Below are 18,068 nucleotides of genomic sequence, written 5' to 3'. Positions count from 1 at the left end.
ATAACTCTCATGAGAATGAGAGGGGGGAGGAGTGACCAAAGCACTCCAGATATCGCGGGGATATAGACAATGTCCTGAGGGCATAACATAGTAGAACAGGAACTCCGAGAATGTCCCAACTCTCACAGGAACTAGCAGTAGCCTGAGGGGACAACATAGCAGATGTGACTGCATCGGCATAATTTCCCAGCATTATCTGACCCATATTAGATTGAGCTAGAAGGAATTATGTTAAGTGAACTAAGTCAGAAAGACAAAGATGAGTATGGGATGATCCTACTCATCAACAGAAGTTGAGAAAGAAGAACGGAAAGGGAAACTAAAACAGGATCTGATTAAATTTCAAGCACTTTCTATAGTTGTTGGGCTGTGACGCAGAGGAGAGAGAGGAGATCCAGAGTAGAGAGGGAACACAAATCTTTCATCAGGCAGGCACCTCAAAGTTGGGTGAGAGCACAGCAGTTCGGGCCACAAGGAGCTAGCAAAATGGCCACCTTCCACTACACAGAGCACCCTTCCCTGCGTCCAGTCACCTAGGTGAAAAGCAGGTGAGAGAGAGAGAGAGAGAGAGGTGGAAGCAGGAGGGCATTTTAGGGCAAAAACCGGAACTGACGAGTCAGGACAGGATTGGTTGGGAAAGGTACTCTGGGAATATCATTTCAACTCCTGTGGGAATTGACAGTACCCTGAAGGGATAACATGGTGGAACAAGGCACTTGGGGAATATCGTTTCAACTCTCGCAGGAATTGACAATGCCCTGAGGGGACAACATGGTGGAACAAGGCACCAGGATTAGAATTACAGCTTTTGCGGGAATGGACTATAACCTGAGGGGGGATAACATGGTGGATGTTACCTCATCTGCAAAATTTCCCAGCATATAGTCTGTTGCATTCAAAATTAATTTGAGGGATTATTTCTCCAGTAAAAGTGCAGATAACATAAAATTAAAGTAGAAATGTTATTCAAAAGTACTGAGTATATTGACTAAAGTATTGAAACATCTTAGCCATTGTGTGATGAGTATCAAGATTTGCTGACACATTGTATTTGTAGAAAATAGGCCAAACTGTTTATCTCAGTTAAATAAGCACTAACTTTACAGCTTTCTCTCATTAGTAAGAAAACACTAGGCGGAAGGAAGAAGCACTCATGAGCAAAGCCTAAGCAATAGTTCACTGGGAGAGATTTTGTTTGTCAAACTGGAGAGGGAGTGGAAAGGAAGAGGAGAGGAAGAGGAGAGGAGAGGAGAGGAGAGGAGAGGAGAGGAGAGGAGAGGAGAGGAGAGGAGAGGAGAGGAGAGGAGAGGGAATGAGGAGAGGAGAGGACAGGAGAAGAGGAGAAGAAGCGGAGAAGAAGAGGAAGTTGAAGCAGAAGAGGGGAGGGGAGGGGAGGGGAAAGGCAAGGCAAGGAGAACGAGAGTAGAGGAGAGGGGAAGAGGAGAGGAGAAAGGAAGAGGAAAGGAGAGGAAGAAGAGAGAACAGAAGAGAGGAAGAGGAGATAGGAAAAGGAAAGGAGAGGAAGAGGAGAGGAGAAGAGAGGAGAGGAGAGGAAGAGGAAGTGGAAAAGGGGAGGGGAGAGGTGATGAGAAGGAGAGGGATGAGGAGGGGAGGAGAAGGGAAGAGAAGGGAGGAGAGGAGAGGAGAGGGGAAGAGGAGAGGAGAAGAGGAGAGGAAGAAGAGAGGAGAGGAAGAAGAGAGAAGAGCAGAGCAGAAGAGAGGAAGAGGAGAGAGGAAGAGGAGAGGTAGGGAGAGGAAGAGGAAGCAGAAGTGGAAGAGAGGAGAGGAGAGGATTCTTCTTCTTCTAGCGTTTGCCCTTCTTCCGTAGCCAGTCAACAGCGTCAGGTTGAGCCTGATGTAAAGTGTTGAGACCTCCTTTGAATCTGGAGAGGTGGCAGTCATTGACTATGTGGGTCATAGTCTGTCTGTAGCCGCAGGGGCAATTCGGGTCATCTCTGGCTCCCCAGTGATGGAACATAGCGGCGCACCGGCCATGGCCTGTTCAATAGCGATTGAGGAGGGCCCAATCATAACGTGCTAGGTCAAAGCCGGGTTGACGCTTGCAGGGGTCTGTGATGAGGTGTTTGTTCTTTACCTCAGCTGACTGACAACTCTGTTTCCAAGAGTCTGGAACAGAGAAGTTCAGTGTAGGCGTAGGGGACCAGATTGGGTGACGGGATGTCAAGCGTTGGACAGGGTGGGCAAAGATATCTGCATATATTGGCAGGTCTGGTCGAGCGTAGACATGGGAAATGAACTTAGATGATGCCGCATCCCGACAAATATCTGGCGGGGTGATGTTGCTAAGAACTGGCAGCCATGGAACCGGGGTGGAATGGATGGTTCCAGAAATTATCCTCATGGAGGAATATAATTCGGAATCGACCAAGTGGACATGGGGGCTACGGAACCATACTGGGGCACAGTATTCTGCAGTGGAATAGCATAATGCCAGAGATGATGATTGCAGTGTGGAAGCACTCGCGCCCCATGAGGAGCTGGCCAGTCTTGCAATGATGTTATTCCTCACGCCCACCTTTGCTGCAGTTTTTATGAGATGTTTGTGAAATGACAGGGTGCGATCGAGAGTAACGCCAAGATAGACTGGCTGGGCTTCATGCTGGATTCTCGTACCGCCAAGCTGCACATTAAGCTCACGCGAGGCCGAGGCATGGTGTAGATGGAAAACAGATGATACCGTTTTTGCAGTGCTAGGGATTAGTCACCATTTTTTACAGTAATCAGATATCAGAGACATGTCTTTCGTGAGTGTTTCCTCGAGGATGTCGAACTTGGATGCCTGAGTTGCACATCATCGGCGTAGATGAACTTCCTTGAAGGGAAGGGAGAGGAGAGGATAGGAGAGGAGGAGAGAACAGAAGACTATAGCATCACTCTGGCATAATAAATGCCTGAGGTCAGACTCAGGGCATCATGTTTGAGAGTCCAATGCTTTATTCATTGTGTTATTTCCCAGGATGCATAAGCAATTTTTTAGCAAGATAAAATGTCAGACAATAATGTTATGTCGGTGAGCAAGGAGAAAGGCTGGGCCATATCGGCATGATTGATGGATGCCAGCTGTCCTTTGCATAAGGCAGACATAACATACAATGTAACTGAGAGGACTTAATAAAGAACCTGGCAGAAATAGTTCTTATTTATTTATTTTTGCCCTTTGCCTTTTTGATCTTTGTCCTGTCTCCTTCCCAAGTGTCCTGGAAACTGAATGCTGGAGAGCAGAGTTAATGCCAAAATAACTGTTAGCAGCTTAGGGTTTTAGGTATTTCCTCTTTTATCTTATATCCCTACCTTGAGTTTTTTAAGAACTTAATAATTCTACTGATTTTATAAACTCAAGCAAAAAAGAGGTTATTTTTATCTTATAATAGATATGGAGAAACAGAAGCAAAATGGGAAATCATCTACATAGAATCAGAATTTGAGAAATAGCAAATAAGTTGATAACTCATAGCCAATCTGAAAATGCTGAGCCACAGTGTATCTTTCTCACCTCACTGTGTTATCAATAGCATCATCACTGTAAGAACAAATAATATTATCACAAATGAATCAAGTGTCAAAAGGCTTTATTAGGCCAACTTATAATGGTTAAGTTATGTTCAACCATTCATCTCTTTTTATGATCATGTTCCTAAGAAAGAGCAATCTTATTTTCAGAAGTGTGGGAAAATTCCCTTTCTTTGCCTTCTCCATTTCCGTCTCCTTCTGCTTCCCCTCTTTCTCCTTCTCCTCCTTCTCATTCTCCTCCTTCTTCTTCCTTTTCTTCTTTTTCATTTTTGTGCAAAATTTAATTACACCAATGCACCTTTACACAGTGGCTGACCTAAAAGAGTTGTAATTAAAGACCACATAACTATTCTTAGTTACTATCAACAGAGAGGAAAAAAATAGACAATAAGCAAACCCTTTAAAATGAAACATAAAAGAGAGGTTCACAGGATATCTTGATGAAGAATGACAGGGAGAGCTAAAGGACTTAGATGAACAGCTAATGTGATTATTAATATCATTGTCTTTTCCAAAATTAATTAAGGTCTACTTCATGTGTCAAATAGTCATTTTATTATCTACAGATAGAACTGAACCATCAATAGGGTCTTGCAAATGTAGGTTTTAGAGACATAGTATAAAATCCACCCACTTGAAGAATACAACTCAGTAAGTTTTAGCATATTGACAAATATGTTCAATTATCACAATAATCGAATGTTTTTATCACTGCAAAGGTACTTTGTGTTGTTTTTCTCTCACTGCTGTATTATTTGTCCATTGTCAAAGCTTTGAAGATATATATATATGATAGAACAGCAAGAAATGAAGAGGAAAAGGGGTTATAGAGAGGGAGAGAGACAGAGAGACATTTGCAATACTGCTTTACCACTTGCAAAACTTTCATCCTGTAGGTGGTAAGTGGGGGCTCAAACCTGGGTCCTTGCACATTATAACATATTATAACATGTGCACTCAACCAGGTATGCCACCACCTGACCCCATCCAGACGTGTTTTGTATCAATAGATTTACTTAGTATGTGAATTGCTTGTGAATATAATTTTGTAATTTATGGCATGTTGTGACTGACATCTTTCACAAAGAGTACAATTCAAGGTGCTCTTGAATATAAGTAAAAGTCAGCTTATTAGCTTATATTTTATTAGATGTTGGATAATTTGTTTCTACTTGTTAACTATTATGCCATTATTGTTTGAAAGTTGTTTCTTTTTTTTTGTGTGTGTGTAGACTTGGTTTTATTTCTCATATTTATATTCCACTGTAGATGTATTTCTAAGATATAATTACACTTTTAAAGGGGAATTGAAGAGTTACATGGTAACTCAATTTTTAATCCTTTGAAATAAAGTCAAATTTCTTCCACAGTAATAATTTTGCTCCTGCCAGGAGTAAGTGCATGAAAATTCACATCTGCATGTGCTCTAAAGTATGTCTCATTATAAAGTTATGTTCATATTAATTAGTTTGTAGTGGTCTCTCATTGTGGTATATTTTCTTGATGAATATTAATGCCTATTATATTTTCAATTGCTTACTTGCCATTTATGTATCTTCCTTGGAGACATATTTATCATAGTAGTTGTCCTCAGATTTGATTATTTTTTATTACTGAATTGTAAGTGTACAAACATATTTTGGATATTACTTTCTTATCACATATATTGTTTGCAAATATATTCTATCTTACTAAGGACATCTTTACTTTCTGGAGAATGTCCTGTTGAGAAAAATATTTTGCTCTCAAGTCCAAATTATCTTTTTTGTCTTTGTTGCTTTGCATTTTTTTCCCAGAACAGGAGAGCATGGATATGTAATATATGCTTATTTGTTATAATAATGGTTTTATAGTATTAGCTCTGATAATTAATCTAAACATTGATAAATATTAAGTTTTGTGTATGGTGTGATGTAAGGATTCATATTCTGCATTTGGCTTTTACATTCCTTAACAGTGTTTGGTAAAAAAATAAAATAAAAAATAAATTCTGATTAATAGTCTTGACACCTGGTCAAAAATCAGTTAACCACAGACATAAAGGTTTATTTCTAAGCTCTAAATTATGTTATTATATTCATTTATATGCTGACCAGTTCTATGCTGTCTTGAAAATTGTTGCTTTGCAAGAAGTTTTGAAATTCAGAAATTCCAATTAATTAAGCTTATACCTTTTTATTTAGATTATTTTGACTTTTTTCATTCTTTAAAACCCATGTAAATAGAAAGAACTTGATGTCTTTCTAGTCTGAATATATTTCACTTTTGTTTCTAAAGATTTCCCTGAATTAAACTTTTTACAATGTATCATATAAGCTCTAATTCCTCTTTTTCCAGATTGCATCCCTTTATTTATCCAAATTGCTCTGATATCTATTTTCTCAATTATTTGACATTTATAAATACTTTTTTATTATCTCTTGTATAATTGTTGCTGTTTTTTTTTTCCTTTCTCCCTTATGGTTTCTTCATACTCAACCAACTCTAATTTTCTGAGAAGAAAATTCAAAGATTCATCCAACTTGTTTTTTTCCCCTTATTTTAAATAAGCTTAACCAATGCAGATATCTTTTTTTTTTTTTGCCTCCAGGGTTATTGCTGGTGCTCAGTGCCTGCGCTATGAATGTGTTGCTCCTAGAGGCTATTTTATCCCTTTTGTTGCCCTTGTTATTTATCACTGTTGTTATTATTGTTATTGTTGTTCTTATTGCTGTCATTGTTGTTGCATAGGACAGAGAGAAATCAAGAGAGGAGGGGAAGACAGCGAGGGGGAGAGAAAGACAGACACTTGCAGACCTGCTTCACCACCACTTGTGAGACGACTCCTCTGCAGGTGGAGAGCCAGGCGTTCAAACCGGGATTTTTGAGCCCATCCTTGCGCTACTGCCGGGCCGGACCCCCTCATATATCAAATTAAATATATATATATATATATATATGAGGAGACTGTCACAATGAGGTGTTCATTAGCAGTTTCAAACTATCAAATGAGTAACATTTAGATAATGAACTAAAATATGATTGTCAGAAAGAATTAAAAGTGTGTATCATCCGACTAGGAGACAAAGAAAGCAACTCATAGAAACAGTGGAATAATGATAGAACAGGGTAGTTCTGTAACCTCTGGGAATTTTCTCATTTTCCTTCATGCTTCTTTTGACCCATACCATTTTATACTGTATCTGCTGATCTCAGTCAATCAGTGCAATTAAATCACCTATAATCTTAGACCAGGGAGAACAAAAGCAAGTAGTTTTATCAGTATATAAGATACAATTATTTGTAAATAGCATTAAATGACATAAATAATGATGAGGTTTTGTGTGGTACAGTAAATCCTAACCATGGTATTGTCAAAGTAAAGTTCCCAAATAACTTGCTTATAATAATAATTATATATTCCCTTCTTAAACTCTAAGACATCAAGGAAGCTTCTTCATTCTCTATAAACCCATACTTCTCCCAATCCTGGAACCTCTGGGACTTTACTCATTTTCTGTCATGCTTCTTTTGATCTATACTATTTTATACTGCATTTGCTTACCTCAACCAAATCAGTGCAGCCAGTGCCAACTCCAATGTTTCAATTCATTATGTGTCCAGAAACACCAGACCCGGGATATCAACCCTTCAGCTCCAGTACTCTCTTGAAACATTTACTAGCTCATAGGATTCCTTAGTTTCATTTCAAGTTGCGGTACTTTCTAACAAAGTTACAGAACCTATATACAGGCCAGTGCCCATAAGATAGGGCACATGTACACATGTAACCATAAGTTGGAGGGAACTATAAACTATAAAGTATAAGTATGCAATAGTCTACAGTGACTCAATAAGTACAGCAAGCAAGTAGAAAGACTTAAAAAAAAAGACATCATAACATTCTTGATCAACTATTTTCTATTTAGGCTTAGATATCCCCCTCACCTAATTCTTATTTCACTTCCCTCAATCAATTTAAGTCTAACGTTGTCAGATAAACTAAGGACTACAATGCTGGATAATCACACAACCTCATCATTTGGAGCCCTAATTAGGGAATCCTTGGATTCCCATACACATATGATGGGCCTAGAACACTAAAGAGTCTCTCTCTCCACCACCACTGGTTGCTCGCTTCCGTAAGGAAAAGGAATGGCATCATGTGGGCCCTCCCAGGACCTTGTCCTCACTATAAACCAATGACAGTAGGGATAGACCCAGTCTCCAGTCTGCGAAGGGAGGCTGGGGGTATCCTGCCCTGCCTCTCAAAAAAAGACTGGTCCTGAAATAAGTGCACCCTACAACTTTCCCTTGTGACCATGAGCTATAAACTCAGACCAATAAGGACTTAGAGGTTACACAGGCTCTGGTGCTATATATTTATATATACCCTGGAGCAGGTGGATGGAGGTAAATAATTAATTTTCTTATTTTTCACTTATCCCTCCCCTTTTTTCCCAGAGAACTTTTCAGCTCTGACTTATAGTGGTGATGCCTGTGATTGAACCTGAAACACTAGAGCCTCAGACATGAAAGACTCTTTGCATAATAATTATGCTAATTCCCTTTATCTGGCTCCTTATCTTAAAAAGGGGGGGGGGGGTAGGAGGGGGAGGAAAGTTAAAGTCATGGCTTTTATCTTTCAGTTTTTGTGTTCAAGAACTCTATTGTGTTCAAGGATTCTTATTGCTATAGTTTCTATTTGTTATCAAACCTGAATTTCTTTGAAAAATAATATGCAATATAATGAACTTGTAGTTGAAAAACAAAAGTAGCCCAACTATCACTAAAACTCTGTCAGAACTATGGTGGTTGCCACTGAGGAGCTGGAGGTGTGGGGAGCAAAAAAGAACTTTTGTGATGAGTATGGTGTGGAACTATATGTAATTTTTTTTCTTTTTTTTTTAATTTAAGAAAGTATTAATTAACAAAACCATAGGGTAGGAGGGGTACAATTCCACAAAATTCCCACCACCCATTCTCCATATCCCACCCCCTCCCCTGATAGCTTTCCCATTCTCTATCCCTCTGGGAGCATGGACCCAGGGTCATTGTGGGTTGCAGAAGGTAGAAGGTCTGGCTTCTGTAATTGCTTCCCTGCTGAACATGGGCGTTGACTGGTCGGTCCATACTCCCAGTCTGCCTCTCTCTTTACCTAGTAGGGTGGGTCTCTGGGGAAGCTGAGCACTTCCTCTCCACTATTCCAAGCTTTGGGTCCATGATTGCTCAACAACTTGTTTGACTTCGTATGTTAACTCTCTTTTCAGTCACCAGGTTCCAGATGTCATCAGGATGCTGGCCAGGCTTCCCTGGACTGAAGACCCCACCAACTATATGTAATCTTATAATCTTGTAAATCATTATTAAATTAAAAAATTAGTAACATTATAAATAAAACCAAACTAAAATAATGTGTGTTGTTTATATGTATGTATATACACATACATGTGCATTTTAAAGGGGTTTCTTCTTTATTAGTTATTTACCATTATTTTACACTATTATCAGTTTTCAGGAGTATTTTTATACCTACAGTTGATGCACTTGATGCATGCAAGTCATCACATCACCCACCAAGTTCTGTATACCTCCTCACAACACATTTCCACCCCACAGAAAACATTCTTCTTTCTTTCTATTTTTTTTTATCATTTTGTGGGGGGATGGTTAATGGTTTACAGTACAGCTCTTGATAACATGGTAAAATTTCCCACCTCACTGCAAGAGGTGTCTGCAAAACACTGTCACTTCTACCTTAGATTCTTTTCTACCACTGTGCACCAAGACACCAAAGCCTACCTGTCCCCCTACTTGCTCCTACTCCAGAGTCCCTTGATTTGGTGCAATACAAGAAACCAAGTCCAAGTTTTATTTTGCTTTTCCCCTTTCTGTCTTTGTTTCTTAAGTCTGTCTGTGAGTGACAGCATCCCATATTCATCCTTCTCTTTTGGATTATCTCTCTTAACATGACTTCTTCAAACATCATGATGAGAAGAAAAAGCTGACTTCATCATTCTTTTTTAAAATTGTTTCTTTACTGGGGTGTTAATGGTTTAAAGTTGACAGGACTTTATCATTCATAACACCTGAGTGTGTGTGTATATATATATATATATATATATATATATATATATATATATATATATAATTTTTTAAAAATGAGGGAAGTGTAAAAGGAAGTAGATGGGGGGGTATCTAAGTCTAAGTAGACACTTGTTGCTGAGGAATTATTCTGATGCAGTCTCTGCCCCCAGGTTTTTCTACGCCCGCAAAATCCTAGCAGTGCCCCCTTCAACGAATCCTGGCCCCATACGTCATCCCTGGTTGTCGCTCAATAAAGTGCCCCCTCCCCCCTCCCCCCTGCTCTCTCTGGGCTCTCAGCTCCCCCTCTCTCAGATCTCGCACCCTGCTCTCCCCCTGTGGTCAGGTAGGTGGGACGGCCAGCTGGCTCCACGTGGTCTGAACCAACCCCCCCCATCCTATAATAAAGATTTGTGTACCCCTTTGCTCTGGACGTCCACTCTCTTCTCCACAGTGCAGCCCGACACCAGACCGCCACAACAACAGACACTATTTCATTATGAACTTTATACTGATTCACTGCAGACTATTGTGTACTTTTGCTTTCAGGTATATATATATTTTGCCCTAATTTATGGATACATGTGAACCTATGTTCTATCTCATGGGACCTGGTCTATATCTAGGCTTTGGGACTTTGTTAGGAAGTGAACCACCTGGAATGGAATTGGGGAATCCTGTAAAAGGAAAGGTCTCACTGGAGTAATGAGGCTGAAGGGTTGACAATCCACACCTAATGTCTCTGGACACAATCTGAAGTGAAGCATGCTGGGGTGGTATTCATTGCATTGATTAGGCTGGGATTGGCAGATGCAATATCATTTGGTATGAACTGAGAGAAGCATACAAGAAAGTGAGCCCCACCCTAGAGGTTCCAGGACTGGAGTGGGGGGGGGGTATAAGCTCTATAGAGGAAGCAGGAGGCTCCTGCTGCCTTAGGGTTTAAGAAGGCAATAGTTTTTGCTATAATCATATTATTTGGTAATTGGGTTAACTCTGAAAAATACCTTTATTAGGATTTGTTGTATCACACTCAACGCCACCATAATTTATGTCCACTGGCACTGGCATTATTCCTATATAGCTCTGCCACCAGTTGCTTCTGTTCTCCCTGACTTAAGTTTTTAAGAGAGTCAACATATCAAAGACTCAGCCTATGGTCCTAAGTAATGCTAAACAGCACTGGGATTCTGATAGGCAGCTATTCAGATAATTGGACATAGCAACAGCTTGAGGCCTCTAGTGAGATTAAAGCGTTAATAATGTAGTTTTACAGTTAGTGTCATTTTATTCTGGAGGGATCCTGTATCTGCTTTTTAAGTAAGATTAAAAATAAAACAAAATAAAATTCACTCTCAGGAGGCCTAGAAGGAGAACTGGAGTATGATAGCAAAGCCAGCCATGCACTGGAAGATAGGAAAAGTGTGACAAGTAAAGAGAACCAAAATGAGAACGACGAAGACATGGAGGATGAGTCAATTTACACCTGCGATCACTGTCAGCAGGACTTTGAGTCTCTGGCACACCTGAGAGACCACTGGGCCCACTGCTGTCCTGGAGGAAGTAATATATTATGTATTGATACCACAACTTAATTTTTGCAATTTTATTTATGAAAAGGAAACACTGACAAAACCATAGGGTAAGAAGGATACAACCCCCAGACAATTACCACCAGAACTCCATATCCCATCCCCTCCCTTGATAGCTTTTCTATTCTTTAACCTTCTGGGAGTATGGACACGAAGTCATCATGGGATACAGAAGGTAATTGTAATTCTGTAATTGCTTCCCCTCTGAACATGGGTGTTTAAAGGTCAATACATCCTCCCAGCCTGCCTCTTTCTTACCCTAGTGGGGCAGACTTCTGAGGTATCAGAGCTCCAGGACACATTGATGGGGCTGTCTGTCCAAGGAAGTCTGGTTGGCATCATGCTAGCATCTGGAACCTGGTGGCTGAAAAGAGAGATAACATATAAAGCCAAACATATTGCTGACTAATTATGAACCTAAAGATTAATATCAAGTGCAGTATCTGTTCTTATCAGTTTAATATCTGATACCACAACTTTCTTAGCCACTCATCTATGGCTGGACAACCAAGATGCTTCCAAATTTCTTGTCTGTTTTTGTTGTTGTTGTTGTTTGTTTTTGCAAATTCCTTTGCTTTAGTCAGTTATATTGTGTATGCTGTGCATATGATTGAAATCACCTAGTGAATGTCTTTTACTTTTTTACTGATTTAACTAAGAATAATTTCCTCAATTTCCATACATTGTCTTTTAAATGACAAAACCTCATCATTTTTATTGCAGTATAGTGTATTTTAATAATACTTCCTCTAGCTAATGTCATAGTCAACAAAATGATGACATAAAATAGGACATTCAACAAATTATTTGTATTTGTTATTTTCCCCTTAGCTACTGAATGACTTTGTTTCTTGATAACATATAGTTTTCTATGATCACAGAATGTCCTCCTCAGAAAACAAAACAACAACAAAAACTTCATCATTTATTTAATATGTTCTGTTCTAGAAATAGTCTGAGAACTCTTTGAGGACTTCAATATCCTTAGGACACAGAAACAATCTTTCTCCTCTCACTGGTGCAAAAATGAGTATGTAAATGTTGTTAAAATTTGTAAGGCTCTTGCCGTGCGGGTTAGCTTCACGGGCGGGTAACAGAGACGCGGAGACAACGGCTGGGCAGGGAAGCTGTATTTCTTTATTCAGGAACAACGATTCATAAACTAAGACAAACTAATCACCAAACAGAACTCCGCTGTCTCTTTGCGGCGGCGCAAGCACTCTTTCTTTTACTCTCGAACTCAGGAACCCTCTCCCTTACTCTCGAACTCAGGAACTCAGGAACTCTCTTACTCTCTCACTCTGGAACTCTTGTACTGGGGAACCCTCTGAAAGTCTGGCACACTGGAACTCTCTCTTACTCTGTAACCCTGAAACTCTCGAACTCAGGAACTCTCTGACTCAGGAACCCTCTCTCGGGGTTCCTTGGGGCGGGGCCAAGCAGGCCCGTAAAATTAGCAGGACTGATCCAATTCTCTTGGCGGGGGAGGGCTAGAACAAACCAATGTAAAGCATACGACAATTCCCCCTTTTCTTTTTAACTAAATGGCTACAGTATCAAGGGTGTGGGGTGAACAGAAACCTATATCGTACAGGCATTTTTTTAAAAGAAACTGGCACAAACTAAACTTTATCAGCTTAAAAAAACATTTCTTGCCTCTGGGGGGCGTACTTTCTTCGACGGGCATTTGCATGGGGGCGGGGAAAGGCCTAGAGTCCCACAGGCAGCTGGCTGCAACTTACTTACTATGAAACAAAACTTGTTATTAGCATATCTACTGCAGGATCCAATGTTTCTAATAGAGAAGGAATTTGAGACTTTTACATATCAACAATGTCTTTTAACCTTTTGTTACACCCATTCAAGATGGAGACACACCCTAGGTGTGGGCCGGAGAGGAAACCTCAGGCATGAGAATAATTAGCATAGCCATTGTGTGATCTACCATTTCTAATAGAGAAGGTAGTGGAGAGTTTTACATATCAACAAGTCTATTTAACCTTTTGTTTAGACTAACTTAGTTAAAATATATTGATTGTTAACTAATTTTTACCTTAGACTTTAAATGTAAGTTAATTTTATCTTTATGAGAATTACATTGAAAACCTTTTTCATTTAACTTTGACTAGTAAGAATTTAGCCTTAAAGCTACTGTTTACCAAACTTTAAACATACACATAAACATGGTCATTAATACACAAGGAGAGAAACCTTTGTTACAAAAGCATGTCATTTTAAACACAAATTTAAATCTGTACTGTCTTAGTTGTTGGGGGGGGGGGGGTTCACCATCCGGAGGTGGCTTCCCGTGCAGCGACACTTCTAGGAATTGCAGGTTGCGATCTCTGCACAAATCTCTGCGTACTCCAGCTTGTCTGCCTTCAGACCGGACCGGTGGCTGGAGATCTCGTGTGCCCAGTTTCGGCAGGGAGTCCGGGGGTCCAGGAGGCCCGGGATGGTTCCAGAATTCATAGAAAGAGGGCAGGCAGGCCATCTTTGTAGAAGGCATGGGCCAAGGTGCCCAGGGGTGGCGGCCATGATAAGCCACCGCGGCCCTGCCCCATGGCCCTGCCATGTCTGCTGCCCTGTTCGCAGTGGCCAAGAAGCATGGAGGTATCACACGTCCAGTGTCCTGCGCCACGCGGTAGAGAGCCGGCTCCTGTGGGCTGGCCTCGGGCTCTTACGTGTTGGCATCGGGCTCCAGCATGTTGGCGTCAGCCTCCTGTGGGCTGCGGGGCTCTTGGGGTTCTTGTGTGCTGGCGCCGGCCTCCTGCAGGCTGCGGGGCTGCGGGGCTGCGGGCGCGGTGCGCAGGGTTGTCTGGGCGCAGCCGGCTGGCTGGCTGTTTAACCAGGTGGAAACGGCAGCTCCGCGCCTCGCCTCCCGCCCCGCTGGCTTTTCCCGCTGGCTGTTCTGAGTTCGCCCGAGCGAGTGGAAACCACAGAGTGGTCCAGAGATAAATATTCCAGAAAACAGTCTCGTGAAGAAAGAGCAGAGGCCTTTGGAGATCTCTTCACAAGCAGAAGAGAAGGCCATCATGCATAGGTAGCCAAATTGTCTTTACTTATCTGAGAGATGCGCAGGTCAGGTCCACGTGGGCGCCATTTGTTTTTAAATTTTCGTAGGCTCTAGCCGGCTGGTCTAGCTTCACGGCGGGTAACAGAGACGCGGAGACAACGGCTGGGCAGGGAAGCTGTATTTCTTTATTCAGGAACAACGATTCATAAACTAAGACAAACTAATCACCAAACAGAACTCCGCTGTCTTTTTGCAGCGGTGCAAGCACTCTTTCTTTTACTCTGGAACTCAGGAACCCTCTCCCTTACTCTCGAACTCAGGAACTCAGGAACTCTCTTACTCTCTCACTCTGGAACTCTTGTACTGGGGAACCCTCTGAAAGTCTGGCACACTGGAACTCTCTCTTACTCTGTAACCCTGAAACTCTCGAACTCAGGAACTCTCTGACTCAGGAACCCTCTCTCAGGGTTCCTTGGGGCGGGGCCAAGCAGGCCCGTGAAATTAACAGGACTGATCCAATTCTCTTGGTGGGGGAGGGCTAGAACAAACCAATGTAAAGCATACAACATGTAAAGCCTTCTATTGTGTACTTATCCTTAGAAGAGCAAACAAGTACTGACAATATATATTTGGTCTCATTCTTTTCATATTTAGTTAACAAAAGGACAACATACCTTCATAGAAGCACATCCTGTAGCCCCATGAAGAATTAAGAATGTTATAAGCTCCTATATTTCCAGTAAGGAGTGAGAGTAAAATGGCACATTCTGAAATTGCTTATATAGTTCACTCATTGCTTTTCCAATGGATTAAATGAATTAATACAAATACAAAAATAATCCTCATGCACCAACTTGCTTATTCACGAAGAGGTAGAATCATTTAGTTTATAGAGAATATCAACTCACTGATGGATTGAATGAGGATCATAGGTCATTTGTGACTCTTCTATTTAATAATAAATAAAAATAATGTGCTTTCATGTGACTAAGGGATAGTAATGCTTATTTGAAAAATAATTTTACTTTATGCAAAGTAATTAAGATTTGAAATTAACATACAAGCACACACAACAAAGTCAGGACCCTGAATCAGTATTTACTCCTGATGAAAATAAGTAATTATATTAACAGATAATGAACATTTAGAGCTATTTATCGATAATAGACAGCTACATATTTGATTATTAATAGCAATAGGTTTCATGAATGTGATTAAGAGAGAGAGTTCAGAGATAATATATAAATGATGAATAACAAGATGCTTTTAAGTACTTAAAGAAGAGATAAGAAGGACCAAGGCATTTGTATTTCTCAATAGCTGCCACTTATAATGTTTCATAACATTTATGTCATTTACTGCTATTTACAAATAACTGTATCTTATATACTGATAAGACTAGTTGCTATAAGTCTCCCTGGTCTAAAATTATAGGTTATTTAGTATTCCAAAATTATTATTAGAAATGTATTAACATGTGCACATAACCTGCTGTGCTACCGCCCAGTCTCCTGATTCATTATTCATCATTATTGAGTACTATTCTATTTTGTATGTATAACACAACTTTCTTAGCCACTCGTCTGTTTTGGGGCAACAGGTTTTGGCTATTACAAAATGTGCTGCTACGAATATAGGTGTACACATATCTTTTTGGACTGGAATGCTTGACTCCTTATGATATATCCCTAGGAGAGGAATTACTAAGTCATAAGTGAGGTTCATTTCTAGTCATATGAAGGTTCTCCAGAATGCTATCCACAAGGGTTGGGGCAAGTTAAATTTCCACCAGCTATACATAAATCATGGTAAGGTTTTGTATGCTACATTAAACCCTAACCATGGGATTTTCAAGTTAAACTAAGCTCTCAGATAACTTGGTTATAATAATAATTAGCTATTGTCTTATTAAATTTTAAGAAATCAAGGAACCTTCCTTCTTCTTCTAGCATTTGCCCTTCTTCCGTAGCCAGTCAACAGCGTCAGGTTGAGCCTGATGTAAAGTTTCGAGACCTCCTTTGAATCTGGAGAGGTGGCAGTCGTTGACTATGTGGGTCATAGTCTGTCTGTAGCCACAGGGGCAGTTCGGGTCATCTCTGGCTCCCCAGCGATGGAACATAGCGGCGCACTGGCCATGGCCTGTTCGATAGCGATTGAGGAGGGCCCAATCATAACGTGCTAGGTCAAAGCCGGGTTGACACTTGCAGGGGTCTGTGATGAGGTGTTTGTTCTTTACCTCAGCTGACTGACAACTCTGTTTCCAAGAGTCTGGAACAGAGAAGTTCAGTGTAGGCACAGGGGACCAGATTGGGTGACGAGACGTCAAGCGTTGGACAGGGTAGGCGAAGATATCTGCGTATATTGGCAGGTCCGGTCGAGCGTAGACATGGAAAATGAACTTAGATGATGCTGCATCCCAACGAATATCTGGCAGGGCGATGTTGCTAAGAACTGGCAGCCATGGAATGGGGTGGAACGGATGGTTCTAGAAATTATCCTCATGGAGGAATATAATTCGGAATCGACCAAGTGGACATGGGGGCTACGGAACCATACTGGGGCACAGTATTCTGCAGTGGAATAGCATAATGCCAGAGATGATGATCGTAGTGTGGAAGTGCTCGCGCCCCATGAGGAGCTGGCCAGTTTTGCAATGATGTTATTCCTCGCACCCACCTTTGCTGCAGTTTTTATGAGATGTTCGTAAAATGACAGAGTGCGATAGAGAGTAATGCCAAGATAGACAGGCTGGGCTTCATGCCGGATTCTCGTATTGCCAAGCTGCACATTAAGCTCACACGAGGCTGAGGCATGGTGTAGATGGAAAACAGATGATACCGTTTTTGCAGTGTTAGGGATTAGTCGCCATTTTTTACAGTAATCAGATATCAGAGACATGTCTTTCGTGAGTGTTTCCTCGAGGATGTCGAACTTGGATGCCTGAGTTGCACAGCAGATGTCATTGGCATAGATGAACTTCCTTGAAGAAGTCTCTGGGAGGTCATTGATTGTTGATAGGCATGAGACCCCTTCTGTTTCATTTGGTTTAAATCCCCCCTGCTTAACACTATTCTATTTTCATAACCACTTCATTCTATTTACATAACCACTGTTAACAAGTACCACGCTCCCTCCAGGGCATTGGTGGTTCAGTGATAGTATTCTCGCCTGCTCTGCCCCCTCCTTGTCACACTCTGATTTTCACCAGTCACTTTTCTCTCCATCCTCTCTATGTCACATCCTGTTTCCACCCTATTTGGCAAGTATATATAAAGACAGCATTGTGAGTTTTAGAGTACTTTAGTTTAGCTTAGCTCGGCTTAGATTGTGCTGCATCCTGCATGAATAAAGAGATACTGCGTACAACTCAGCCATGAGTCCCCGGCCGTCTGTTACCTGCCCGTGAAGCCAGCCGGCGAAAACAACATAACTCATCGAAAACAGCAATTGATGTAAATATTAAATAGCGTAGGAACCAGAACAGAGCCCTGGGGGAGGCCACTTGAGACAAGTCTCCATCTGCTAGACTTGTCACCCAGATGCACCCGGAATCTTCTGTTTTGGATAAGAAACAATATAGTGTTGGCCACCCATGGAGGCAGGCATCTTGAGATCTTGACTAGGAGACCACGGTGCCAGACCATGTCATAGGCTGCTGTGAGATCAACAAAGACAGCACCCATCTTTAAATTCTTCTGGAATCCATTTTCAATGTAAATTGAGAGGGCCAGGGCTTGTTCGCAGGTAGATCTTCCTGGGCGGAAACCAGCTTGGGTGGGTGATAGGAATTTCTCTGTAAGAGGAGAAATACATGACAGAAGCAGCCTCTCAAGGAGTTTGTAACACACGGAGAGGAGAGAAATTGG

The 18,068-nt window shown here is 41.1% G+C and overlaps 1 pseudogene; it reads left to right on the top strand.

The window, feature by feature from the left end:
- Positions 1-11,590: 11,590 nt before the first annotated feature.
- On the top strand, positions 11,591-11,680 carry LOC132540995 (U2 spliceosomal RNA; annotated as a pseudogene).
- The last annotated feature ends 6,388 nt before the right edge of the window (positions 11,681-18,068 follow it).

The sequence above is a fragment of the Erinaceus europaeus genome, chromosome 10 (genome assembly GCF_950295315.1).
Source record: "Erinaceus europaeus chromosome 10, mEriEur2.1, whole genome shotgun sequence".
Lineage (NCBI taxonomy): Eukaryota > Metazoa > Chordata > Mammalia > Eulipotyphla > Erinaceidae > Erinaceus > Erinaceus europaeus.
Note: the sequence above shows the minus strand (reverse complement) of the source record. Positions and strands in the feature narration are given on the sequence as shown.